The sequence below is a fragment of the Mobula birostris genome, chromosome 3 (genome assembly GCF_030028105.1).
Source record: "Mobula birostris isolate sMobBir1 chromosome 3, sMobBir1.hap1, whole genome shotgun sequence".
NCBI lineage: Eukaryota > Metazoa > Chordata > Chondrichthyes > Myliobatiformes > Myliobatidae > Mobula > Mobula birostris.
In genome coordinates, this window is record NC_092372.1 from 116798415 (window position 1) to 116822548 (window position 24134).

General features: G+C 44.6%; 4 non-coding genes across 4 annotated transcripts; 3 read left to right on the forward strand and 1 right to left on the reverse strand.

The window, feature by feature from the left end:
* The first annotated feature begins 2601 nt into the window (after window positions 1-2601).
* trnat-agu (transfer RNA threonine (anticodon AGU)) lies at window positions 2602-2675 on the forward strand. Its single transcript has one exon. It is a non-coding gene; the product is annotated as a tRNA-Thr (tRNA).
* A 668-nt stretch (window positions 2676-3343) lies between these two features.
* trnal-aag (transfer RNA leucine (anticodon AAG)) lies at window positions 3344-3425 on the reverse strand. Its single transcript has one exon. It is a non-coding gene; the product is annotated as a tRNA-Leu (tRNA).
* Window positions 3426-11401: 7976 nt separating this feature from the next.
* trnat-agu (transfer RNA threonine (anticodon AGU)) lies at window positions 11402-11475 on the forward strand. Its single transcript has one exon. It is a non-coding gene; the product is annotated as a tRNA-Thr (tRNA).
* An 11617-nt stretch (window positions 11476-23092) lies between these two features.
* trnat-agu (transfer RNA threonine (anticodon AGU)) lies at window positions 23093-23166 on the forward strand. Its single transcript has one exon. It is a non-coding gene; the product is annotated as a tRNA-Thr (tRNA).
* The last annotated feature ends 968 nt before the right edge of the window (window positions 23167-24134 follow it).

Below are 24134 nucleotides of genomic sequence, written 5' to 3' on the forward strand. Positions count from 1 at the left end.
GTTTTTAATCTAAAAAGGTAACTCTTGCGTCTTTACTTCAGAAAAAAGGAGAGGGAAATCCAGCATCATGGAGCGTTCATGTTGAGAAACAGAACATTGTTTGCCCTTGCACACTTCCACACTTCCTATGAGGATTCACGGCTCGTGGATCCTCCACTACCTATCCGTTGAGTGTCGGACTTGAAGCAATGTCTTGAAAACGAGTGAGCTGTGGAGACAGTAGGAGCCTATATTATGCATACAAACTACATCGGGGTAAATCTCTAAATACGGTCTAATTTGTTTTATCTCATACTCGCAGTCTCTGTCATAAGGGGGCATTGGGAGCGAACCTAAACGCAAAACACAGACACGGAAGTACTAGGAACAGGACTAGGTTTGTCGAGAAAGCAAGGGAAGAAAGGACGCTGGGCATTGACAGAGGCCCTGAACAAGACTAGGATTCAGGGTCTCGGGTAGAAATTGAGCTAGAAGCCCCGGACCCGGACGTGGAACTGGGAACAAGGAGCCTGGACTGGGAACTCGGAACTCCGGAATCAGAGTCTGGACACGGTCCCGGAAGCTGGATCTTGGTTGGGACTCGGAACCTGGGTCTTGACTCGGAACCGCAACACGGGTCTAGGCTAGAACTCGGGACTTGGATCTTGGCAACCACTCGGGACTAGGATCTGGGCAAGGACAGGACGTGGTCTACAGGACAGGGCGAGGTACTACAGCACGGAAAGAAGTGCCCCAGCAGAGGACGAGAAATTTCAAGCACCAGGTTGGGCGAGAAACTTCAGGGCAGGTCGAGGTACTCCAGGGCAGGAGGTGGTTCTTGGACTAGGTTTGGCTCGGTTCTTGGACTCTGCTTGGTTAGACTGTTGGGTACGGAGTCGGGACTCCTCCTTGGAGCGCAGGACCGGGACCCATTCTAGGAAGGAGGGCCGGAACATTTTCTAGGGCGCAGGGCCGGGTGGGCAGCCGAGGTACACTGCCGAGGATTCCGATGGGGACGATCCAGCACAGGACAAGGAATCTTTTGCACAGGACGAGGAATCTCTAGCACCGAGCTGGGAGAGGTGCTCCTGGGCTGGACAAAGTACTCCTGGGTTAGGCCAGGGAATCCTGTGCTGGGCGAGGACACGAAGCTCAGACTAGGACAGAGCTCGACTTGGTCTTGAAACACAGGAACACAGAGCCTTGGACTTGAAGAGGACGCTCAGAGCCTTGGAGGTGGAATAGGCACTTGGTCACTTGGTCTGGAAAGCCTTATGCGTCGCCTGAAGGCTCCCATAGAGGGGGTGGAGGGTGCTGTCATGGTCCGCTCGGTGAGTCCGCGTTGCTGCTCATGGTTCGGTCCGTAGATTCCTTGTTCCGGGTTTTCCTGTTTCCCTTCTTCTATTGGTTGCCTTAATTGAGACACCTGATTCTCGCTTTGGGTTGGCACATAAATACCTCTCAAACCAAGCACTTCCGGGTGGCCTGTTCCCTTCCCTTCCCCATCTGAATCCCTGGCAGTTACCTTGGCCGTTTATCTCAACAGTTACCTCGGCACTAACCTTTTTCTGTAATCTTCGTCTGTTATTTCCGCCTGCTACCTTGCCTGCAACCTCGCCTGCGTCCTCGCCTGTATCGCCGTCTAGTTCAACCGCCGGAGTGAGTCCGGAGCCTTGCCACGCCAAGATAAGGAACTATCTCTCGCTGAGTTTTGAACTATATCTTTGTGTCCCTGTGTTTAGTGCCCATGTCAAAGAAGAGTCCCGGCCCTAGGTCCTGTTCCAAAAGAGGGGTCCTGACTGAATGTAAAGCCTCTGCCCGAAGTCCTGTCCCCAAGGAGGGGTCCCGGCTCTGCGTTATGTGTCCCTGTGTTCCAAGTTCCAGGCACCGTGCTCCATTCCTGTCGAAGTCAAGATTTCGTGTCCTCGTCCAGTCCAGGATTCCCTCGGCAGTTTACCTCGGCAGTTCCCTCGGCTGTCATCCTGGCCTTGCGTCCTAGAAAGGGGCCCGGTACTGCATCCTAGAAAGCATAACGGCCCTGCGAAAAAGAAAGTGTCCCGCCCTGCGTCCTATAAAGGGTTCCGGCCCTGCGCTCTAAGGAGGAGCCCCGGCTCCGTACCCAAGAGCCTAACCAAGCCGAGTCCAACAGCCGAGCCAAAACTAGACCAAGAGCGACGCCCTGCCCTGGAGTACCCCGTCCTGTGCTGGGGAACCCTCATCAAGTCCACGTCCAAGACCGAGCGTCCGGTCTACTTACTGCTCTAGCCATGTTCCTTGTCCTCGAGTCCTAGCCTAGACCCGGTTTCAGTTTCCGAGTCAGGAACCAGATTGCGGGTCCTTGTCCAGGCTCTGGTCCCGGAGTTCCCGGGTTCCTAGTCCAGGTTCCGCGTTCCTAATTTCCCGTTCGGGTCCCGTGTTTCTGCTACTAGTCCCAGCCCAGGCCCTGAATCCTAGTCTCGTCCAGTGCCTGTGCCAATGTCCAGCGTCATTTCTTCCCTTGCTTTCTTGACCAACCTAGTCCTGTTCCTAGTACTGTACTACAGTGTCTGTGTCTTGCATTTCGGTCTACCATCAGCGGCCCCTTGTAACAGTCTCATTATGATAGATGCTGGCTAGCGCAAGGGCTCCGTGGCTTAACTGGTCAAAGTTTCTGTCTAGTAAACAGGAGATCCTGGGTTCGATTCCCAGCGGAGCCTTTAGTATATGGGATGAATTGCCATGTTTCAGAATAAACTGCACATTACAAATTACACTGCTCCTGTCATCACAAAAAAAAACAATGTCACAAAATAGAATAGAACAAAAATACAGTGTACATATTAAACATAGTTCTCGAAAACCTTGCAGGTCTGATGCTGTGCGCCGGTCAAGAAACAGGATGACGGATCAAATCGGTGACACTTCTAAGAAGCTTGTTTACCTTTTTATAACATTTTTGCAATGTAGTGTTGAGTTATGGTGACAATCGTTTCCAAAACGATGCCGTGACCTACTTTATGAACTTTCCCTGGTCTTAATGGAAAACGATCTCACATCACGTTTCAAGTGTCATTCCAATCGAATTCCGACTAGTTCGCTGCATATTTCAAGAAACCGGAGAGATGTCGTTACAGAAAGGAGCGAGAATACGTACAGCTGTCAAACACTCTTAGACCCACATTGTGCGATAAAAAGAGGCCACGAATCTCACATGTCCATTGCATTCCCCGGCCAATTTGAAGTGTTCTGCGGCTCCGTCGTGTTATCCGTCACCCAGGCCGCAATACTTGATCGTCGCTATGATGATTTATAGTACTGATATTTTATACTGCAAAATATTTCCGAATTCACTTTTATACTGCAACCAAAATATGTAAATACTTGATGGCAGTGGTGGGATTCGAACCCACGCCTCCTTAGAGACTGGAGCCTTAATCCAGCGCCTTAGACCGCTCGGCCACACTACCACTTATTTTTGTTCATTACCCCATTACGTGGATTGGTTGAATATATTATTCGTGCAGTCGTTATAGTAGCGGTTATACCATATGCTCAGAAGGCATGCTTTGAACATTCTACCACATATTTGCCTGATATTTGAGACATTTTCAATTTTCCAACTCTTCCAATATTTCATTGCAGCAGATCCGAGAGAACATTGCTGCATTTTTACACTGCCGGGAGACAAACAACGATATTCCCGATGTCAGTGCTTGGACGCTAATTATCACGAATATTGTCAGTATGCATATGTGGCCGTTAAGGCTTTCATGTTCACCGGCTGCGAAGAGTAACATCACGGTTATCTACTCATGTTGTCACGTTCAGTGACCTTTACAGGCCTGCACCAAGTAGTACAGGGATTTCATTCAGATTGAGGAGTCCCAGCGGCCGCAGTCGAACACTGTAAATTAGAACGCACACGTTTGAAACGGTTCCAGATATCTACACTTAACCCTCTCTGAGAAATTTAATGGCATTCCAAAGTACAATCGCACCCTCAGTACTAGCTGAACGTGATTTTATGAAGTTGTGTTATGATTATGCAGTGGAAGGAAGGAAATTGCCTTCTAAACTCGCGAGGAAGCGTCAACATTTTGCTGTTGATATTTCTGTAGCAGGCAATTTCTTTTTTACGAGGTCGAGTTTCTAGCACGACGCTCAAACCAGCACGGATAGAAAGCGTGCCTAGGAAGCCAGCTAGGTGCGAACTCAGGAGTCTTCGCTCCGAACTCCGGCGCTGACACCACTACGCCACCTACTAGCAGTATTGAGAGGTAATTGCTCTGCAGCAGCATTTGTTTAACATGTACGCTGTATTTTTGTTCCATTCCTTTTTGTGACATTGTTCTTTGTGATTACAGGAGCAGTGTAATTCGCAATGCGCAGATTATTCTGAAACATGGCAATTCGCCCCATAAACTAAAGGCTCCACTGCGAGTTGAACCCAGGATCTCCTGTTTACTCGACAGACGCTTTGACCAATTAAGCCACGGAGCCCTTGCGATGGCCAGCATCTGTCATAATGAGACTGTGAGGATGAGATAAAACAAATTAGACCGTATCAGACATACCCCGACATAGTTTGCATGCATAATGTAGGCTCCTACTCTCTCCACAGCTCACTCGTTTTCAAGACATTGCTCCAAATCGAAGACTGAACCGAAAGTGTGGAATGGATACCCGGTAAGCTGTGTATTTGCGTGTTTCTGGTGCGACAAATTCCGAGTGGTAGAGTACCGTTGTTTCCTGAAATATAGAAAACGGAAACATCTGTACGCATCTGCAAGGTCAAGACTACTGATTTATTTCACTCGGTTACGTGCTAGTTCATCTAATTGTCTGTCGAACTCCTAATTCCACCACCCTTTTAACATATCGTCTTCCTTTACTTGATAGTTCATATACAGTCTTATAAATAATCGAGTACGCTCACCCCATTCGTATTTTACCTGATTAATTCTGCGGACCACGGTGGAAAACGATCATATAATTGAGGTGCTGCCATCATTTCAACCACAGGGGATAACTTCACTCAGCCGCACTTGTCCCGTCATTGAAGTGTTCCCACAACCTACGGTCTCAAATTCAAGGAGTCTCCATCTCATATTCTCAATGTTTATTGCTTAATTGTTTATTATTTTATTTCGTTTTGCATTTACGCAGATCGTTGGACTTGTGCACAGTTGAACGCGCAAGTTGGCGCTGTCCTCCAGTGATTGCACTATGGTTATTATTCTTTCATGGATTTACCGAGTATGCCTGCAAATACATCAATCTCTGGGTTATGTATAGCGGCAGGTGTGTACTTTGATAGTAAGGTTACTTTGAAATATGACTCGATTTATCAAACCATGTCCTGGATTGCTAGGTAATACACTGTCACGTGATGCCACGTGACACACAAATCTGAGCAGCTTTATCATTGTAACCGATGAAGAAAAACATTGCCTCTCGTGGGACTTGAAACCACAGCTCTTTAACCATTACCTTGAATACTCAGGAGCTGAAGGCTAACATGCTAACCAGAGCGCCATAGAGCTCAAAGGAACACTCTTTAGTGCAGAAAGATAAAACTGTTGCTTAAAAAAATGCATTTTTTAAACTCACACATTTTCTCCGCTCTCTCTCTCGTTCTTAAACCGACAAAGTTAAAGGAAAACTAGTCCAATGTATCCTCATGCTATGGCACAATTTCTGTAATTGCATTTCACAAACAGTTGGACGGCAACATTTTCAGATAGCGAAAAAAGGCATCCGTTAGTCTTACGAGACCATGGGTCTGCGCATGGAAAGTCTTCACTCTCCAGGGCGCAGGCCTGGCCAAGGTTGTATGGAAGACCAGCAGTTGCTCATGCTGCAAGTCTCCCCTCTCCACGACACCAATGTTGTCCAAGGGAAGGGCATTATCACCCATACAGCTTGGCACCAGTGTCGTCGCAGAGATTAAGTGCTCAATCAAACAACACGTTGCCTCGGCGGGGGCTCGAACTCACGACCTTCAGGGCTTCCATCTGGGCTTCCACCAGCTTCCAGTGGTTAATGCCTTAACCACTTGGCCACGTACCCAAAACAAGTTCAGATAACGCAGCACATTTTTCACTTTGTTCAGAAAGATTCGCGCCGCTTTCCCCTCCAGTAGAGGGCGCAAAGGTCCTGATCTTCTCCAGCACTAGTACCGTTCCAGGGAAGATTCCGTGAGCAGTTTACCGTGGGAATACAGTGCCGCTGTTGCCTGAAACAGCTTCCTGCACTTTGACGACAGATTCGAGATTTGTTGCAAATTCACAGGGACTAAAATAAAATTTGATAAAGAATCAATTAGTCATTGCTAATGGTGCACCGTCTCTTGAGTTGCAGTATTTCCGCTTTTCCGACGAAATCCCAGTTAAACCTCTGAATCGAATGACATTCTCAAATCTTTCCATAAACCAGTCGTCCTGGTGCAAACAGTCTTCGCGGCGCTTGATATCGCGGGAGATGTTGCTTGCCGTGAGTAAGCGTCAGATTGAAAAAGAAATAGACAGAGATTTCAGGCCATTTTGCAGAACTCAAGATTGTTTGTGCAGGGGGTAAGCACTTGTCAATTATTGTGTGCGATTTGAGCAGAGTGATGATTATGGCCGCGGCTTTATTGTAAGTTGGGAGCCGAGACTTCTCAGGAGCCTTAAGAAAGAGAGAGAGGCGGCTAAGGCAGGATTCTGGTATGTGTCCTTCTCTACTGAGGAGAAATATTCTCTAGTCGTCAAAAACTATACATTCCCTTGGTAGGGTTCGGAGACTTAGGTGTCTCAATGACCCAAAAAGCTATGTGGGTGGAGCCAGGATCTTGTGCCTTCGCTCTTGGTCGTGTCACCCAGGTCAAACAGCGCAAAGTGTAGAGGCTTGACCGGGAGTGGTGCAAGGGACTTCCTTCCATATCGGTATGGGGTGAGTGTATTCCTGAGTCTCTACTAGGGTCTTCCTTCCATATTGGTAAGCAGTGACGGTGTTCCTGAGTCTCCACCAGGGACTTCCATAGTTGGATGCAGAGAAATTCGAGAGGAAGCGAATAGTAACGTGATGGAAGCCCTGCATACCGCCAAGGCCTAGAACAGAATTGTTTATTTTTAATGATGAAGAGAATTGCGTGGGTTAGGATATATTACTACTTTGAAACCCATGGCCTAAATGGCGAGAGCAAGCATAGGTTTGTGCAGGCAGGTCGTGTTTCTCCAACTTGCTTGAGCTTATTAACATGGTAAAGAGAGAGATTGATGAAACTGGCGCAGTGGATGTTGTCTACATGGAATTTAGTGTTTGACAAAGTCCCTCATGGGAGGCTAATCCCAAAGATTAGAATGCATGGGATCGACAGTGAATTGGCTGTTTGGATTCAGAAGTAGCTTGCACATGGATGACAGAGGGTAGTAGCTGAAGGGTGTGATTGGCCTTCAGCAGAATCTGTGCTGTTTGTGATGTACAAACGTATATAAATGACCCGTTTGGTAAGAAAGTTTGGCATGATACCAAGACTTGAGAGCTGTGGTTTGTGTCGAAGAGTGTAGAAAACACATCGATTAGCTACAGTTATGGGCAGAGAAATGGCAGGCGGACTTTAATCCAGATAACTATGAGATATTGCAACTTGGTAGGACAAATGCAGAAGACAGTATACTTTTAAGGGTAATACCCATAACAGTGTTGCTGAACAGAGAGTGATCTTGGGGTCCAAGTTCATCTTACCATGACGATGCACACAAAGGTTGATAGCGTGCTTTAGAAGGCTTATGGAAAATGCTTACTTTTATTTATCGGACATTGAACTCAACAGTCAAGAGATTATGCTGCAATTTTTTTGAAACCCTAGTTAAGCCACATATAGAGTATTGTATGCAATTCTGGTCATCTCACTGTAGGGAGGATGTTGAGGTTTTGGAGGTTTATCAGGGTGCCGTCTCGTTTAGAACGAATGCGCTATCATGAGAAGCTGGACAAGCTTGAACTTTTCCCTTGGAGCAGCGGAGGCAAGGGGAGGTCTGATAGAAGTTTATAAGATTATGAGAAGCATTGATAGATTAGAGACAGTGAGTATCATTTTCCTCCGGTAAAAATGTCTAATTCCAGAAGGCATACATTGTGGGTGTGAGAAGGTAGGTTCAAATGCGATGTGAAAGGTAAGGTTATTGACTCAGAGAGTGGTGGACTCCCGGAATGCCCTGCCCTGTATGCGATAGAGGCAAATGTATTAAGGGTTTTGTGAGACGTTTATATCGGCACATAGATTTGAGGAAGCTGGAGGGATATGGACATTGTGCAGGCAGGCGGGATTATTTTTGTCTTTTTTTTTGTTTACTCTTTAGACGCTTCGGCACAACATCGTGGCCTGTTGCTGTGCTGCACACTTCTGTTTCTATGTTTCCATTTAACGCCCATAAGGAAGATAGTCACTAAATTGTAACGTTCTTCAAAATCAACAGTGGTCAATCTTTTTAAACAAAGTAATATGCCAACAAAGTAATATGCCATCACTGAAGGCAGACCAGAAGAGAATATTTTTGGCCAGTTTCTGAGACATCCCAAGTGAAATACAATAGAACGTTCTTTACACAAATCAGACTGCGGATTGCCGACAAACCTGTTACTGCAGTTTTCACCGTGTAATTTTTTGTACTCAGTACTGTTCCCTCTGAGCTGCGCGAGTTGGTGGCCGCGCAGTAACTGAAATGCACCCGCCCACTTAACCTTTGTTGCCGGATCCCGCGAATAAAGACAGACGGGAAAAGAGATAACCAACTGTGACAGATTTTGTTTATTGTGATATATTTCATTATTCCCATTTATAACCTGATTGAGCTTTCATTCTGAATATCCAAAGTAGGCATAAAACAAAAACGAAACAAATTAAAGTGCCGCGCATTTGTCAGGCCGTGTAATAAATTCTTTCTCAGAGAAAATGTTGATTCGAACAGATATAAGTAGAATACAGGCGACGTTGGTAATCGGCCTCTGGCAAATTATTGTGAGAAAGTGGTTAAAGGTTAATGTGACGATGAGCAAAATCGCGCATTCGGTACCTGCACGAACCAGGACAAAGGTTGGGCTGCCCACAGGGATGATACTAAGAACGCTGCATGCAACGGCATACAAAGCATTTATCTCAGTATAACCTCGAGCAGTATGTTCAACAGGTCCGCCACTGCCTTGGCAAGCAAGTAGCGAGTGGTACAGGTGAAGAAGCCACATCTTCTTCGCGAAAATTTCGCCGAATAACACAATGTACAGTCATTAAATAGTACCATTTATTCCATTGATTTTTCTGACAGAAACCGCCAGGAAACCTCCAAAAATGGGAGAATTCGTAGTTACATTTTCCTAAAGATCCCACCTCAAGAACGCTCAGCACTGAGAACTGCAGTGATTAAAGTTAAGTGCGAGGAAATCCTCCTGTTTCCATTAGTTCTCAATATTGAAATTTGATTTTATTCACTAAGTCCGGTGATAAAATCAATCAAACCGGAAGCATCTAAACTGTAATGTCCGATTGGATGGTATATGTTTCGATAAGTTTATCACTTACATGGCTAAAATCCCCCTCTCTCACAAAAGAATCGACTAATTTCATGATGTTACTTAGAGGTGAAAGTTGTCAAACCAGGAAATACCTAGTGAATCTCTTGTGAACTGTTTCCACTGCTCGTAAAGTCTGCGTTAGTGAGAGTACCGCCATTGTAGAGAGTAATACAGCTATTATAGGGGCACCACGGCACACCACTGGATTTAATACTTCATATCTAAACTCCAACACTATGCCTAACAAACATTATGAAGTTTGCCGTTGTTATACCTTGCTCATCTACTTGCGAGCAGTTTCGTTTCAGGCAAACCGCATATTCTTCTGTAATCCAATCAAGTGATATCTATCGAAATTCGTGTAAATCTCTGCCTTTTGCGTTCTTTTCCCGTAGTGCCTGACGGAAATCACCCCGCAGAGAAATGAGAGTGGCAATTCGTATGCTTTCTTGAACTTGTCAGTCATGTGAAAGAAAGACAACATTTTACATGGTAATTGATGGAGAGGGTGTACAACTCCAGAACTAATTATCAATAATCAGGAGGTCCAATTGGACAGAATGTCGGTGGATTCCGGAGTCAGATCAGTCAGAAGTTTTAAGTCATTGTACAGTTATCAGTATATATCTCGGCTTTTACTATGCATGTACGCCCCATTCACAAATTCTGATTTTGTTCTTCTCTGACACTCACTAATATCACCGGAAAAGGTAATCGTATATCTCTGACCCTAGATGTCGTGCTCTTCAATCTTTGACCTTTTCATTAACGGTACGTGATACCCAACATGGCGCAAGTTACAACCCATCTGCCGGGCAACGATTTTCACTTAACTTTCCTATTTGCTCTTGACGTGTCCGAGCGCCATTTTCTCCGTACATATTAATATGTAGTCGAGAGTCATCAGCGAATTTAGAAATTTTTATTCCTTCATTCTGCTTAATGAACTTCAAAACAATTCTCAACATAGCTGGTAATGTCGAATCTTCCAAAACCGTCAACACGTACTTATTTTGGTTCTCTCTATATAAGGAAAACAAACGCAGTAATTCCGATTCATTAGATCCCTGAAGAGCTGAGAAGACGTAGGAGACCAAAGAGAAATTGGCGCTGTGCAGCGGAGGCAGAATACAGTCCCTGAACCTCACCTGGGGCAAAATAGAGGAGATGGACAAGGACAGACAGTAATGAAGGACCTTTATTGCTGTCCTAAACGCCAGCAGCTTAATGGGCGGTAAGAAAAAGGTGTTCCAGAAGAACTTCTTCTGCCCAATCATTCAGTTTTGTCTCTTCTGTTGAAAAATGCTGAACGGATAGATGTTGCAGAGATAGTTGGAGCTTCCCCCCCCCCACCACCTCAAGTCTCTCTATTCTTGTTAGCGGGACGATTTCTCAAGTCTAACCGTCTGATGCTTAGGTGCCTTCAAGACTGAATCTTGAATGGCCCTTCCCCAGCGTCAACTTTGGGATTCATTTTTAAACTAAGGGTATTGGCTTTACCATTCTAGCTTAGAGAGCCCATAACGGCCGCAGCATTGCATGAAAACCAGCTAAAACGTTGTTCAAAACGTTTTTAATCTGAAAAGGTAACACTTGCGTCATTACTTCGGAATAAAGGCAAGGGAAAGCCAGCGACATGGAGAGTTCATGTTAGGAAACAGAAGATTGAGAGTCCCTGCACATTTCCTCCCTTCTTGTGAGTATTCACGGATCGTAGGTCCTCCACTACCGTTCAGTTGAATGTCGGATTTGGAGTAATGTCTTGAAAGCGAGTGAGCTGTGAAGAGAGTAGGAACCTATATGATGCATGCCAACTATATCGTCTAATGCCGTCTGATTTTTTTTTTCTCATTTACGCAGACTCGTTATGACAGATGTTGGCCATCGCAAGGGCTCCGCGGCTTAACTGGTCAAAGCGTCTGTCTAGTAAACAGGAGATCCTGGGTTCAACTCCCAGCGGGGCCTTCAGTTTATGGAGCGAATTGCCATGTCTCAGAATAAACTGCGCATTGCAAATTACACTGCTCCTGCAATCATAAAGAACAATGTCACAAAAAGCAATGGAACAAAAATACAGTGCATATGTTCAACATAGTGCTTGAAAACTTTGCAGGATTGATGTTGTCTGCCGGGAAAAAAAAAAAAAAAACAGGACGACGGATCAAATAGGTGATATTTTTGATTAGTTTGCTATCGCAGTTTTACAGTGTAGTGTTGGTTTACTGTGAAAATCGTTTGAAAACCGCGGCCATGACCTACTTTATGAACTTGCCCAGGTTTTAATGAGAAACAATTTCATATCACGCTTCAAACTTCATTCCAATCGAATTCTGACCAGTTAGCTGCATATTTCATGAAAATCGGAGAGATGTCCTCACAGAAAGGAGCGAGAGTAGATACAGCTGTTAAATAATCTTACAACCACAATGTTTGATAAATAGACGCTACGAACCCCAAGTGACCACTGCACCCCCGCCCAAACTGGAGTGCTCTGCGGCTCCGCAGTGTTATCAATGACCCCGGCAGCAATACTGGATCGTCGTTGCGAAGATTTATCATTCTTACATCTTATACAGCAAAACATTTCGGAAATCACTTGAATACTGCAACCAAAATATCGATACATATGTTGGCAGTGGTGCGATCCTAACCCACGTCCTCCTTGGAGACCGGAGCCTAAATACAGCCCTTCGACCGCTCGGCCACACTACCACGTTTCTTTTATTCGGTACCTCATTACGTAGATTGGTTGACTATATTAATCGTGAAGGTGTTCTACCATATACTCATAAGTTATGTTTTGAACATTTTCCACATACTTGCTTGATACTTGAAGCTTTTTCCGTTTCCCAACTCTTCCAATATTTCGTTCGAGTAGACCGGAGAGAACAGTGGGACGGTGTTGCCGTTTTAAACTGCTGGGAGGCAAACAACAATAGTCCCGACGTCAGTGCTTGGACGCTAATTATCACGAATATTGTCAGTATGCACATGTGTCCATTAGGCTTCAATGTTCACCGGATGCGAAGAGTAACATCACGGTTATCTGCCTATGTTCTCTAGGAAGAGGTACAGTCGGCGTTTCGGGCCGAGACCCTTCGTCTTGACTAACGGAAAGAAGAGCTAAAAGAGATTTGCAAGTGGGAGGGGGAGGGGGAGATCCAAGATGATAGGAGAAGACAGGAGGCGGAGGGATGGAGCCAGGAGCTGGACAGTTGATTGTCAAAAGGGATATGAGAGGATCATGGGACAGGGGGCCCAGGAAGAAAGAAAAGGAGGGTGCGAACCCAGAGGATGGGGAAGGGGTAGAGTGTGAGGGACAGAGGGAGAAAAGGAGAGAGAGAAAAAGAATAAATAACCGATTCTTCTCAAACTTCCGCTAATGCCCTAACTCCCCCCGTAACCCATCCGTTTTTAATTTATATACACACATTATTTTTCTCTCTTTCCTTTTTCTCCCTCTGTCCCTCTCACTATACCCCTTGCCCATTCTCTGGGTTTTCCCCAATCCCCCTTTTCTTTCACCCTGGGCCTGCTGTCCCATGATCCTCTCGTATCCCTTTTGCCAATCCCCTGTACAGCTCTTGGCTTCATCCCTCCCCCTCCTGTCTTCTCCTATCAGTTTGGATCTCCCCCTCCCCCTCCAACTTTCAAATCTCTTACTCACTCTTCTTTCAGTTAGTCCTGACCAAGGGTCTCGGCCGGAAACGTCGACTGCACCTCTTCCTACAGATGCTGCCTGGTGCTGCGTTCACCAGCATCTTTGATGTGTGTTGCTTGAATTTCCAGCATCAGCAGAATTCCTCGTATGTTGTCACGTTTGCAGGCCTACACCAAGCTGTGCAGGGATTTCATTCAGATGGATCAGACCCAGCGTCCGCAGGCGAACCCTGCAAATTAGAACGCACACGCTGGTTCTAGAAGAGCTACACTTAACCCTCTCCGAGAAATTTAAAGGCGAACCAAAATACAATTGGTCCTTCAATACTAGCTGAAAGAGATTTTATGAAGTTGTTTTATTATTAGGCAGTATTGAGAGGTAATTGCTCCGCAGCAGAAATTGTTTTGTCAGCACTCTTTTTCCGGTTGCCTAGTAAGCCGAATGTTTTTTTTTTCAATCAGGGGTTTAGGTGTCGAATGGATACCCGGTAAACCGGGTACTTGTGTGTGTTTCTGAGGCAACAGATTTTGAGATAAATAGTACTGTCATTTCCCGAAATATAGAAAACGCAAACATCTGTACATACCTGCTGGGAGAAGACTACTCATTTCTGTCACTCAGTTCCTTAAATATTCATTACAATCTTATGAATACCCGAATACGCTGACTCCATTTGTAGTTTACCGGATCAATTCCGCGAACGACGGCGGACACCGATCATCGAATTGGGGTGCTGTCATCATCCTCACGACGACAGGGGTTAACTTCACTCAACTTCCCTTGCTCCATCATTGAATTCTTCCCACAATGTACGGACTCAATTCTAAGGAGCCTTCATCTCACATTCTCGATATTTATTGCTTATTTCTTTATTATTGTTTGTTTCGTTTTGCATATGCGCTGTTCGTTACACTTGCGCACACTTCAACGCGCAAGTTGGTGCGGTTTTTCATTGATTGTATTATGATTATTATACTATCATGGATTTTTCCCAGGGATGAAATGTATAACACGAGAAGGCATAGTTTTAAGGAGCTTGGAAGCAGGTACAGTGGGGATGTCAGTGGTAAGTTGTTTGCCCAGAGAGTGGTGAGTGCGTGAAATGGGCTGCCGGCGCCACAGTCACACAAAATTCAAACAGAAGTCACCCTACACAGGAGTGAGAGGAATAATTCTTAAGCGTACTCGAGCATCTCAGTTACATAAGAGTAAGACAACATTATAGATGATAATTGATGTAGCGATTGTACAACTCTAGAATTAATTATCATCAATCAGGAGGTCCGAACCGATAAAATGTCGATGCAATTCGGAACCAGATTCGTCAGATGTTTTAAGTCAGTGTACTGTTGTCAGTACATAAATAACTGTTTTACCATGCATGTACGAACCATGCATAAAATCAGATATTGTTTTTCTTGGACACTCAATGATATCACCGGAAAATGTAAACCTATACCTCTGACCCTAGATCTCGTGTCCTTCAATCTCTGGCCTTTTGAATAACGCTACGCCTTTCTCAATATGCTGCAAGTTACAACCCGTCTGCCGGGCAACGCATTTCACTTAACCTGTCTATATGCTCCTAAAGCGTCTGAGCGCCATCTTCCCTGCACACATTCACATGCAGCCGAGCGTTATCCACAAATTTAGACAGTTTCATCCATTTATTCTGTTGAACGAATTGCAAAACAATTCTCAGAGTAGCTGACAATGTCCAACCTTCCCAAACCGTCAGTATGTACTTATCTCGAATCCCTCTGTATAAGGAAAGTTAACGCAATAATTCCGATTCATTGAACTACCTTGAAAACATATTTTGTGGCACATTATCTGGGGTGTTAATGCACCACAAAATTCTTTATCCAGAGTTTCGCAATTTGAGCCTTCAGTTCAAGGCTGTAATCAGGCGTGGCTGTGTGATGTTGGTGATATTATTTAACCTGACGATTGACTGGCTGAATAGGCAAACAGCGAATGTTAAGCAGCGAGGCATTATGTGGACTCAATGTTCTATTTTAGAAGACCTTGGACGATCTGGGTATTCCCTAACTGGAAACCTTCCATGAAATATGAGGTCAAGTCCCTTTTAAAGGCTAGAGCTGCGGCTTTTAGGTCTGGGGATGCCAGTCGCTACATGGAAATCAGGCGTGGACTCTTGAAAGCCATTAAGGTCGCCAAGAGTCAATATCCAGCCAAACTGGAAGACCAGGCTAACCAGAGGGATGCCAGTAGACTCTGGCAGGGTCTAAATGAGATCACTGGGCGCAAAGATAAGGCTGGGAATATCAATAACTGTGGCGCTCCGCTTCCTGACAAACTTAACGTATTCTACGCAAGATTCGAACAGAAGAGGAGCGTCCCGCTCCCTCCGGATGAACCGGACCTGGTGGCATCGAGATTCATCGTCACCGAGGAGGCCGTTAGGAGGGCCTTCCTGAAGATAAATCCAAGGAAGGCGACGGGCCCAGATGGCGTCCCGGGACGGGTTCTCCCGGCCTGTGCAAGCGAGGTGGCTGGAGTGTTTGCTGACATCTTCAACTGCTCCTTGCTTCAGTCTAAGATCCCCTCGTGTTTTAAGAAGGCAACGATAATCCCAGTGCCGAAGGAGAGCAAGGTGTCATGTCTGAATGACTATCGAACTGTGGCTCTGACATCAATTGCTATGAAGTGCTTCGAGCGATTGCTAATGGCACACAAAAACCACAGCCTACCGGTCAACCTCGACGCTTTGCAATTTGCCTACCGGAGCAACAGGTCAACGGCAGATGCCATCTCTCTGGCCCTACATTCCTCCCTAGAACACCTGGAGAATAAAGACGCATACATAAGGCTCCTTTTCATTGACTACAGCTCTGCCTTTAATACCATCATTCCACATAAACTGATTCCTAACTTCCGGAATCTGGACCTTAGCACTCAGATCTGCAAATGGATCTTCAACTTCCTCACAGATATACCCAAGCTGTAAAAATAGGGGACAAACTCTCCTCTACAATCACTCTGAGCACCGGTGCCCCACAAGGCTGTGTACTCAGCCCCCTGCTGTACACACTGTACACCCATGATTGTGTAGCCAAGTTTCCATCGAACTCAATATATAAGTTTGCTGATGACTCAACAATTGTAGTCCGTATCTCGGGTAATGATGAGTTTGAGTACAGAGAGGAAATTAAGAACCTGGTGGCATGGTGCGAAGACAATAACCTATCCCTCAAAGTCAGCAAGACAAAGGATTTGGTTGTTGACTTCAGAAGGAGTAGCGGACCGCACGACTCAATTTACATTGGTGGTGCACTAGTGGAACAGGTCAAAATCTTTAAGTTCCTCGGGGTCAATATCACCAATGACTTGACTTGGTTTAACTAAGCAGAGTCAAGAATGCGCACCAGCACCTTTACTGCCTGAGAAAACTAAAGAAATTTTCCTCGTCCCCTAAAACCGTAACCAATTTTTATAGATGCACTGTAGAAAGCATTCTTCTAGGGTGCGTCACAACCTGGTATGGAAGTTGTCGTGTCCAAGACCGGAAGAAGCTGCATAAGATCGTGAACACGGCGCAGGACGTCACGCAAACCAATCTTCCGTCCTTGGGCTCACTTTACACCGCACGCTGTCGGAGCAGTGCTTCCAGGATAATCAAGGACACGAACACTTTTCGTCCCTCTTCCCTCCGGGAGAAGGCTCAGGAGCTTGAAGACTCGTACGGCCAGATTTGGGAACGCTTCTTTCCAACTGTGATAAGACCGCTGAACGGATCCTGACCCGGATCTGGGCCGTACCCTCCAAATAGCCGGGCCAACCTCTCGGTAGTTTTGCACTACCTTACTTTCCATTTTTCAATTTTCTATTTATGATTTATAATTTAAATTTTTAATATTTACTAACGATTTGTAATTTAGGGAGCGGGAAACGCAGAATTAAATATCGTTTTGATGATTGTACGTTCTAGTTTCAATTGTTTGGCGACAATAAAGTATAAAGTACAGTAAAGTAAAGTAAAGTATTTGTTTATTATTTCTTTCGTTTTGCATATGCGCAGATGGTCAGACTTATGCACACTTTAACTCGCAAGTTGCCGCGGTACTTCAGTGATTGTATTATGGTTATTATTTCATGGATTTACCGAGTATGCCCGCAAATAAAGCAATCTCTGAGCTATGTATAGCGGCAGATGTGTACTTTGATTGTATGTTTACTTCGAAATTTGACTCGATTTTTCAAACCATAACCTGGATTGCTAGTTTCTACACTGTCCTGTGATGTCGTGTGACACACAGAATCTGACCAGGTTTATTATTGTAACGAATGAGGAAAAAATACTGCATCTCGTGGGACTTGAAACCACAACTCTTTAACCATTACCTTGATCACTCAGGAGCTGAAGGCTAACATGCTAACCATAGCGCCATAGAGCTCAAAGGAACGCTCTTTAGTGAAGAAAGATAAAACTGTTGCTGAAAAAAATTGCATTTATAAACACACACATTTTGCTCTGCTCTCTCTCATTCTTTCACCGCAAAGTTAAAAGAAAACTAGTCCAATGTCTCATCCTGCAATGGCACCAATTCCTTAACTGTATTTCACAAACAGTTGGACGGCAACAATTTCATATAACGCAGCACCTTTTTTACTTTGTTCAGAGAGATTCGCGCGGCTTTCCCCTCCTATAGAGGGCTTCAACTTCCTGATCTTCTCCAGCACTCGTTCCGGTCCAGGGAAGATTCCGTGAGCAGTTTACGGTGGGAGTACAGTGCCTGCTTTTAACTGCAACAGCTTCCTGCACTTTGACGACAGATTAGAAATTTGTTGCAAATTCCGCAGGGACTAAAATAAAATTTGATAAAGCATCTATTAGTTTCTGCTAATGGTCCGCCGTCTCCTGAGTTGCAGTATTTCCTCTTTTCCGACGAAATCCTATTTAAACCTCTGAATCTAATGACATTCTCAAATCTTTCCATAAACCAGTCGTCCTGGTGCAAACAGTCTTGCGGCGCTTGAAATCGCGGGAGATGTTTCTTGCCGTGAATAAGCGTCTGATTGACAAAGAAATAGACAGTGTTTTCAGGCCATTTCTCAGAACACAAGATTCTTTGTTCAATTAGGCACTTGGCAATTATTGTGTGTGATTTGAGCAGTGTGGTGATTATGGCCGCCGCTATTTTGTAAGTTGGGAGCCGAGAGTACTCAAGAGCCTTCAGAAGGAGAGAGAGGCGGCTAAGGCAGGATTCTGGTAAGTGTCTTTCTGTATTGCGGAGAAATACTCTCTAGTCCTCCCCTTGGTAGGGTTAGGAGACTTAGGTGTCTCAACGACCCAAAGAGCTATGTGGGTGGAGACAGGAAATGGTGCTTTCACTGTTGGTCGTGTCACCCGGTCAAACAGCACAAAGTGTAGAGGCCTGACCAGGAGTGGTGCAATAGACTTTCTTCCATATCGAAGTGGGGTGACGGTGTTCCTGAATCTCCACCAGGGACTCTCATAGTTGAATGCAGAGAAATTCGAGAGGAAGCGTCTGGCACGGTGATGGAAGGCCTGCATACCGCCAAGGCCATAACAAAATTGTTTATTTTTAATGATGAAGAAAATTGTTAGGGTTAGGGTATATTACTACTTTGAAACCCATGGCTTAAATGGCGAGTGCAAGCATAGATTTGTGCAGGCATGTCGTGTTTCTCCAACTTGCTTGAGTTTAATAAGAAGGTAAAGAGAGAGACTGATGAAACTGGCGCAGTAGCTGTTGTCTACATGGAATTTAGTGTTTTACAAAGTGCCTCATGGGAGGCTCATCCCAAAGATTAGAATGCATGGGATCCAGAGTGAATTGGCTGTTTGGATTCAGAAGTGGCTTGACAAACGGTAGTAGCTGAGGGGAGTTATCGGCCTTCAGTAGAATCTGTGCTGTTTGTCATGTTTATAAATGACCCGGATGGAAATGTAGATGGTGGGTAAGAAAGTTTGTGCATGATACCAAGACTTGAGAGCTGCGGTTCGTGTTGAAGAATGGCAATGAACACATCGATTAGCTGCAGATATGGGCAGAGAAATGGCAGACGGACTTTAATCCAGATAACTGTGAGATATTGCAACTTGGTGGAACAAATACAAGGAGAAAGTATCCTGTTACGGGCATGCCGTTAACAGTGTTGCTGAGCAGAGAGTGATCTTGGGGTCCAGGTTCATCGTACCGTGAAGATGCACGCATAGGTTGATGGAGAGCTGAGGAAGGCTTATGGAAAATGCTTACTTTTATTTATCGAGACATTGAATTCGAAAGTCAAGAGAATATGTTGCAAATTTATAAAACCCTGGTAAAGACACATCTGGAGTATTGTATGCAATTCTGATCATCTCACTGTAGGGAGGATGTTGAGGTTTTGGAGGTTTATCAGGGTTCCGCCTCGTTTAGAACGAATGCGCTATCATGAGAAGCTGCACAAGCTTGAACTTTTCCCTTGGAGCAGCGGAGGCGAGGGGAGGTCTGACAGAGGTTTATAAGATTATGAGAAGCATTGATAGATTAGAGACAGGGAGCATTATTTTCCTCCAGTACAGATGTCTAATTCCAGAGGGCATACATTGTGGGTGTGAGCGGGTAGGTCCAAAGGCGATGTGAAGGGTAAGATTATTGACTCAGAGAGCGGTGGACTCCTGGATTGCCTTCCCCTGTATGCGGTAAAGCCAAATGTATTAGTGGATTTTGTGAGACATTTATATAGGCACATGGATGTGAGGAAGATGGAGGGATATGGACATTGTGCAGGCAGGAGGGATTATATTTGTTTTTCTTTTTTAATTTACTCTTTAGACGCTTCGGCGCAACATCGTGGCCTGTTCCTGTGCTACACTGTTCTGTTTCTATGTTTCGATGTAACGCCCATGAGGAAGACAGTCACTAAATTGTAACGTTCTTCAAAAACAACAGTGGTCACTCTTTTTAAATAAAGCAATATGCCATAAGTGCAGACAGAGCAGAAGAGTATATTTTTGGCCAGTTTCTGGGATATCCCACGTGAAATATAACAGAACGTTCTTTACACAGATCAGACTGCAGTTTGCCGGCAAACAAATCACCGCAATTTTCACCGTGCAATTCTTTGTACTCAGCACTGTTCCCTCTAAGCTGCGCGAGTTTGTGGCCGCGCAGCAACTGAAATGCTCCTGCGCACGTAACCTTTCTTGCTGGATCCCGGGAATAAAGAGAGATGTGAAATACAAGATAAGCAACTGTGACAGATTTTGTTTATTGTGATATATATTCCATTATTCCCATTTATAAGCTGATATTTCAGCTTTTATTCTGAATATCCAGAGTATGCATACAACAAAAAACGAAACAAATTAAAGTGCCACGCAGTTTTAAGGTCGTGAACAAAATACTTGCTCAGAGAAAAGGTTGATTTGAGCAGCTATAAGTAAAATACAGGCGACGTTGTTAATCGACCTCTGGCAACTTATTGGGACAAAGTGGTCAAAGGTTAATGTGACGACGAGCAAAATCGCGCAGTCGGTAGCTGCGCGAACCAGGACAAAGTTTATGCTGCCCAAGGGGGTGATACTGAGAACGCTGCATGCAACGCCATGCAATGCAGTTACCTCAGTATAAGCCGTAGCATTATGTTCAACAGGTCCGCCGCTGTCTTGGCAAGCAGGTAGCGAGTGGTGCAGGTGGAGATGCCACATCTTCTTCGCGCAAATTTCCCGGAACATCACAATATACAGTCATTAAATAGCAGCAATTATTCCATTGATTCTTCTGAGAGAAACCGCCAGGGAACTTCCAAAAATGGGAGGATTCGTAGTTACATTTCTCTAAAGATCCAACCTCTAAAACGCTCAGGACCGAGAACTGCAGAGATTAAAGTTAAGTGCGAGAAAATCCTTCTGTTTCTATTAGTTATAAATATTGAAATTTGATTTCATTCAGTAAGTCCGGCGATTAAAACAATCAAACCGGAAGCATCTAACCTGTAATGTCCCATTGGAACGTGCATGTTTCGATAAGTTTACCATTTATTTGGCTAAAAGCCCCCTCTCTCACAAAAAAAATCGACTAATTTCATGACATTAGTGACAGGTGAAGGTTGTCATACCGGGAAATATTTAGTGAATTTCCTGTGAACTGTTTCCACTGCTCGTAAAAGCTGTATTAGTGAGCGGACCGGCATCGTGGAGAGTAATGCATCTATTATAGGGGCACCACGGCACACCACTGGATTTAATACTTCATATTCCTAAACTCCAACACTATGCCTAACAAACATTATGAAGTTTGCCGTTGTTACACCTTGCTGCATCTACTTGCGAGCGGTTTCGTTTCAGGCAAACCGCATATTCTTCTGTAATCCAATCAAGTGATATCTATCGAAATTCGTGTAAATCTCTGCCTTTTGCGTTCTCTTCCCGTAGTGCCTGACGGAAATCACCCCGCAGAGAAATGAGAGTGGCAATTCGTATGCTTTCTCGAGCTTCTCAGTTACATGAAAGAAAGACAACATTTTACATGGTAATTGATAGAGAGATTGTACAACTCCAGAACTAATTGTCAATAATCAGGAGGTCCAATTGGACAGAATGTCGGTGGATTCCGGAATCAGATCAGTCAGACGTTTTAAGTCATTGTACAGTTATCAGTATATATCTCGGCTTTTACTATGCATGTACGCACCATTCACAAATTCTGATTTTGTTCTTCTCTGACACTCACTAATATCACCGGAAAAGATAATCGTATATCTCTGACCCTAAATGTCGTGTCCTTCAATCTTTGGCCTTTTCAATTACGCTACGTGATACCCAACATGGTGCAAGTTACAACCCATCTGCCGGGCAACGATTTTCACTTAACTTTCCTATTTGCTCTTGACGTGTCCGAGCGCCATTTTCTCTGCACGTATTAATATGTAGTCGAGAGTTATCAGCGAATTTAGACATTTGTATTTCTTCATTCTGCTTAATGAACTTCAAAAAGATTCTCAACATAGCTGGTAATGTCCAATCTTCCAAAACTGTCAACACGTATTTATTTTGGTTCTCTCTATATAAGGAAAACAAACGCAGTAATTCCGATTCATTAGATCCCTGAAGAGCGGAGAAGACGTAGGAGACCAAAGAGAAATTGGCGCTGTGCAGCGGAGGCAGAATATGGTCCCTGAACCTCACCTGGGGCACAATAGAGGAGATGGACAAGGACAGACAGTAATGAAGGACCTTTATTGCTGTCCTAAACGCCAGCAGCTTAATGGGCGGTAAGAAAAAGGTGTTCCAGAAGAACTTCTTCTGCCCAATCATTCGGCTTTATCTCTTCTGTTGAAAAATGCTGAACAGATAGATGTTGCAGAGATAGTTGGAGCTTCCCCCGCCCCCCACCCCCCCCCCCCACCACCACCTCAAGTCTCTCTATTCTTGTTAGCGGGACGATTTCTCAAGTCTAACCGTCTGATGCTTAGGTGCCTTCAAGACTGTATCTTGAATGGCCCTTCCCCAGCGTCAACTTTGGGATTCATTTTTAAACTAAGGGTATTGGCTTTACCATTCTAGCTTAGAGAGCCCATAACGGCCGCAGCATTGCATGAAAACCACCTAAAACATTGTTCAAAACGTGTTTAATCTGAAAAGGTAACACTTGCGTCATTACTTCGGAATAAAGGCAAGGGAAAGCCAGCGACATGGAGAGTTCATGTTGGGAAACAGAATATCGAGAGTCCCTGCACATTTCCTCCCTTCTTGTGAGGACTCGCGGATCGTGGGTCCTCCACTACCGTTCAGTTGAATGTCGGATTTGGAGCAATGTCTTGAAAGCGAGTGAGCTGTGAAGAGAGTAGGAACCTATATGATGCATGCCAACTATATCGTCTAATGCCGTCTGATTTTTTTTTTCTCATTTACGCAGACTCGTTATGACAGATGCTGGCCATCGCAAGGGCTCCGCGGCTTAACTGGTCAAAGCGTCTGTCTAGTAAACAGGAGATCCTGGGTTCAACTCCCAGCGGAGCCTTTAGTTTATGGAGGGAATTGTCATGTCTCAGAATAAACTGCGCATTGCAAATTACACTGCTCCTGCAATCATAAAGAACAATGTCACAAAAAGCAATGGAACAAAAATACAGTGCATATGTTCAACATAGTGCTTGAAAACTTTGCAGGATTGATGTTGTCTGCCGGGGGAAAAAAAAAAACAGGACGACGGATCAAATAGGTGATATTTTTGATTAGTTTGCTATCGTATTTTTACAGTGTAGTGTTGGCTTACTGTGACAATCGTTTGCAAATTGCGGCCGTGACCTACTTTATGAACTTGCCATGGTCTTAACGAGAAATCATCTCACATCACGCTTTAAATTTCATTCCAAACGAATTCCGACCAGTTCACTGCATATTGCATGACCGGAGAGAAGTCGTTACAGAAAGGAGCGAGATTAGATACAGCTGTTAAATTCATTTACACCCACATTGTTCGATAAACAAACGCCACGAACCCCAAGTGTCCACTGCACACCCCGCCCAATCTGGAGTGCTCTGCGGCTCCGCAGTGTTATGAATGACTCAGGCAGCAATACTGGATCGTCGCCACGATGATTTATCATTGTTACATTTTATACTGCAAAACATTCCGGAATTCACTTCAACACTGCAACCAAAATATCTATACACATGTTGGCAGTGCTGGGATTCGAAATTTAAAGGCATATCAAAATACAATCGCACCTTCAATGCGAGCTGTAAGTGATTTTATGAAGTTGTTTTATAGTTAGGCAGGATTGAAAGGTAATTGCTCCTCAGCACTTTTGTCAGCACTCTTTTTCCCGGCTGGCTTGTAAGCCGATTGTTTTTTTTTTCAATCAGGGGTTTACGTGTCAAATATACCTGGTAAACCGCGTACTTGTGTGTGTTTCTGAGACGACAGTTTCCGAGTTGAATAATACAGCTGTTTCCTGAAATATAGAGAACGCAAACATCTGTATG